The sequence below is a fragment of the Gopherus flavomarginatus genome, chromosome 7 (genome assembly GCF_025201925.1).
Source record: "Gopherus flavomarginatus isolate rGopFla2 chromosome 7, rGopFla2.mat.asm, whole genome shotgun sequence".
Classification (NCBI taxonomy): domain Eukaryota; kingdom Metazoa; phylum Chordata; order Testudines; family Testudinidae; genus Gopherus; species Gopherus flavomarginatus.
Window position 1 is genome coordinate 41,029,487 of NC_066623.1, and position 4,768 is coordinate 41,034,254.

Below are 4,768 nucleotides of genomic sequence, written 5' to 3' on the forward strand. Positions count from 1 at the left end.
AATTCAAGGTGTGGGAGTAGCATGGATTAATATTGAGGTGATATGACAGTTTCTGTCTTCTTACCTATCCCTTTCTTAATGATTTCCAAGACTCCGCTGCACACTGAGTGGATGTTTTCAGAGACCTATCCACAATGCTTCCCAGATCTCTTTCTCGCGTGGTAACAGCTAATTTAGACCCCGTCGTTTTATAGGGAGAGTTGGGATTATGTTTTCCAGTGTGCATTACTTTGCATTTAACAGCACCGACGTTCATCTGCCATTTGCTTGTCCTGTCACCCAGTTTTGTGAGATCTCTTTGTGGCTCTTTGCAGTCTACCTGGGACTTAACTATCCTGAGCAATTTCGTATCATCCGCAAATTTTGCCACCTCACTGTTTACCCCTTTCCCCAGATCATTTATGAGTAATTTGAAAAGTACTGCTCCCAGTACAGACACCTGAGGCTAAGAGAGGGAAGATTCTCTTCTGACACTGGCAGACCAAGTGCCAGCTCATGCCAAGGCCCCTAGGCCTTACTGAAAAGTGACAAACAAATGCATGGCTGGTAACTAGTCTTGCTCAGCTGTTTGTTAGTGCTGTTAAAACAGGCATTAGATTTATAAAAGTATGTTTAGAGTTTATGACAAGCTCGTGAGTTGCTGCATGCATTCTTCTCACCTATAATAGCCATAGCCCATGTTGTAAGGTGATCTATAAGCGTTGGCACTAAAGCTGTAAACCTCCTTGCCGCCACCAGTAAGGAGCGAAGCAATACCAAGTGTGAAATGCTTCCTTACCAGGAGAAGCATCATCTCCTTTCCAACAAGAGAAAGCCTTGACTGAGACATCAGACAAGCCGCTGTGGATCATCCATGGACAAAAGACTCGGCTGATTGCTCCCCCTCACACACCCACGAGGAGGCAGAGACCTGCACAGACACTTGCCCCCATGAGCTTGAGCTCTGGGGGAATGGAATAAAAAACCCTGTCAGGAAGAAACTGTTGTCCCCACCCACAATGCTGCTTGGACTTCAGGGAGATGGCACGCCTTCTAAGCATAAGCAAGGGATCCCGGCTCTTGGGCTAGGGTTAGCCCTAAAGGACATACAGAGTTTGCATGTTACAGCAGCATCTACTACACCTGGGTGGCAAGATAGAGTCAGGGTGCCCAAGGGGGCTGTCTGTGACTAAATGGTTAGGCTGTTCTAGTGCCTGAGGAGATCACACTTGATACTTGGTGGGTGAGATCAAAGTGTGGAATACACAACCGTGAGGAACTCCACTGCATGCCAGCCCCAGGTGCCGGGGGCTCCTGCTCTCTGGGGCTCTGGCTGCACTAGAAAGGTAAGTTTCTAGCTTGCCTGGTTCAGAAAACTGGAAGGGAAAGATAGAGAACCCACATTACATTTTTTTTTAAAATCCTGATGATTTGTAAGCCACTGTCGTGATTTTGCGGATTTTCCAATAGTGAGGGTGGCAATGAGAAGTTCAGGGTTATTATTTAGCATTTAGATTACAGTAGGTTCAGGAGGGGGGGAATCAGGATTGGGGCCCCTGTGTGCCGGGTGCAGCACGACATCTAGAGCCTTGTCTCGATCTTACCAACCAAGATACAGAGAATGTAGGTCGGGTGGGGAGAAGCCTGTGTAAGTCATGCAGTTGTTGATATACACCTAATCTCAAATATTACCAATCCCCCACCCCAAGAAAAACAAAAACAAAAAAAAACCATCTCCCCAAGAGACCCAGAGTCTGGAAAGCATTTGTCCCTCATACTGTGGAAAAGACTCACAGCAGAAAAAAGGAATCCAGCTTCTTAAGTAATTCTCTAGCCAGAGAAAGAAGAACCTCTCACATCTGCAGACTCAAAAAACACTTCCAAGAAACCATAACTGTATTGGTGTTTATCATAAAGAAACAAAAATGCTAAAAACACCAGATTTTGCTACTATTGAAAAAAGACCTGCTTGAAAAAACCATCACCATAGTTCAACTCTTTTCTGTTTTTCTCTAACCAGAAGGCTATCCCCTAAAGGAGATACACTGTTCCTGGACACACTGCAATACCAGGTCAATGCATGGGGCAGACAAAACAAGCTTCTTCTTTAACCCCTATCTTTTTGAAAAACCAAGTTAATATACAGTCCTCACATCAAGGACCTATCAGAGATTAAATTGATAAGAACAGATTTTAATGTTTATTAGTGAATATTTGAAAATAAACGATACAGAGAGTTTAAAGCATCAGTTATTGTTTCATCGGGGATAACATACAGACTACGGGGGGGGGGGTTCAGTATTTTGGTATTGGGCAGCATATACCATATACAGTCTGTCATGTCCCCAATGTGGGGTGAACGCTGGGTGAGATCAAGATACAGTCGAGAGGCAGTGAGGGTACGTCGCTCATACAAACAGGTTACAGATAGTCGTGGGAATAAAGGAGCGAGCTGGGTGATGAGGATAGGGCGACCCTCACATAGTGGAGTTTGGTTTGGTGGGTTCAGGGCTCAGGGGATAGAGTCCAACGGGGGAGTGTGAAGATCTCCTCCCCCCTTCGGGTGCACGGAGTCACGCCCGCTTACTCCTGGTATTGGCGGTGACCGGTGACGTGCTCCGTGTAGATGTCTCTGGACCATCTGATAGTGTCCGAGACCATCAGGCGTCTCATGAGCTGCGCGTAGTGATGGCCTACCCCGCAAGCCCGAAGCACGCGTTCATTACAAGGGTCCCAGGCGCCCAGGGCCCCAACGATCAGGGCGTCGGTATAGACCTCGTAGCCCTTTGACCTCAGAGTGTCCGCCAAGGGGGTGTATTTTTCGAGCTTTCGGGCTCGGGCCTCGCGGAAGGCCAGGGTCCTGTTCTCGAAAGGAACCGTCACGTCAACGAGGATGATCTTTTCTCGAGCCTCGTCCGTGACGACGATGTCCGGGCGCAGTGGGCTGTCGGTGCCAGGGATGGTGCGGTTGGTGGCTTTTTCTCCCAGGTGCGGAGCGATGGCCTTTACCAGACGGTCCTGGATGGCGTTGTGACGCAGCTGCCAGGCTCTGGCGTGGGGCTTGCAGCTGCACAGGACGTGGGGCAGGGTCTCCATGGCGTACCCACACTTCCTGCAGCGCTTGTCTCGGTTCCCATGGCGGACTGCTCCGTTGAGCGGGACGCAGTTCAGTCGGGCGCGGTGTATGAAGCGCCAGTCAGCAAAGCAGGTGAAGCTGCCTGAGTGGAGGAAGTGGTTGCTGGAGTCCCACTTGCTGGTGACCTCGAAAACCTTGCCCTGGTCTGGTTTTTTCTTCAGCGTGCCCAAGTAGAGCGCGCGTACGGCGGCCTTCAGCGACCTCTCCAGTGTGCCTCTGGCTCCAGGGCTGATGACGGTGTTGTCCTCCGTCTCGGTCCGCGGTATCAGGATTCCCAGCTCCCGTCGGTCCTCGCTCCATACCCAGCGGCAGCCTAGTCGTTTCCCCAGTCGGTGCGTGGCATTGCGGGCACGGGTCCACAGTGAGGCTATGTCGCCTCTGTCTCGGGCGAAGTCACCGTCCATGGAGCCGCTCAGGAAGTTGGCTATATCTTGGCCAGAGGCAGCTCTGTCGATTCGCTTTGCGGTGGTGGAGCGCAGGGCGGTCGTCGCGACGTTCTTTACCACGGCGTCCGGGCACGTCAGGAGGCGAAAGGCATGTGTGACGACCGCGATATCGCAGAGGTCTCCCATGCGGGGGACGTTGGTGCCACCGTGCCGGTGAGCGATATAGACCAGCTCGTTGCTTGCTCTCTGGGGCAGGGACAGCCACTTCTTCACCAGTTGCCGGATGACGTTGTCCGCCTTGTTGAGGGGCACCTTTGCTACGGCGGATCCTCTCAGGACGAAGGCGATGCGGGGGATTAGGAACGTGTTGAGGGCATCGATTTTCTGCCACGTAGCCAGCAGGGAAACGTCGATCCTGGCGGCGTCCTGCAGGATTTCCTGGATGGTGTCCTCGGGGGTCTGCCGGACACGGAAGCCCGTCGGCGTGCCGAGGTGTTGGTACGCCTGCCCCTCGGCCAGGGGGACGACGGATTCACCCTGGATGAGGAAGTCCGTAGCCTGCACTGAGTTCTTCTTGCTGCAGTTGACGTGGAGGGACGCGCACTTTTTGGCGTTAAAGCGGAGTCCCGTCCATTCTGCGACTCTCCCGATGGTGTTGAGCATGCCCTGGAACCTCTCGGGGTCGTCTGCAATCAGGACTAGGTCATCTGCGTAGGCCAACACGTTCACTCTCTCGCCGTGCAGGTCGAAGCCGTCGGCGCCATCGGAGATTGCCCGCAGGAGTGGCTCCATGGCGAGGTTGAAGATGATCGGGCTGAGGGGGCAGCCCTGCTTCACGCCGCTGCGGATCGGGATCTCGGCTGTTTCGCCTTCTACCGAACGGATGGTGGTGCTGCAGCCCTTGTAGAGTTCCCGGATCAGGCGGAGAAAGGTCTCCGGCATCCCGAACTCCCGTAGGGTGCTGAAGATGTGATGGTGGGGGATGGACCCGAAGGCGTTGGCCAGATCCAGCCACGCTATTGCGCACTGGTTGTGGGCCCTCCTGGTCGTCTGGAGGACGGTCTGGAGCAGGAAGTTGTGCTCGTAGCACCCCTCAGATGGCATGAAGCCCTTTTGGGCCGGGCTGATGGCTCCCCCGGTCGTAGCCCACTCCGTGATTCTGGCTGCCAGGCAGCTGGCGTATAGCTTGTACATTGTGGAGCAGAGGGAGATGGGTCTCCAGTTGCTGGGGTCGTCTCGTTCACCCTTCTTGTAGATCAGGACCATC

At 53.0% G+C, this 4,768-nt stretch overlaps 1 non-coding gene across 1 annotated transcript; it reads right to left on the reverse strand.

Moving 5' to 3' along the window:
- Positions 1 to 2,014: 2,014 nt before the first annotated feature.
- LOC127056083 (U2 spliceosomal RNA) lies at positions 2,015 to 2,208 on the reverse strand. The gene has a single exon (XR_007775726.1). It is a non-coding gene; the product is annotated as a U2 spliceosomal RNA (small nuclear RNA).
- Between the last annotated feature and the right edge of the window lie 2,560 nt (positions 2,209 to 4,768).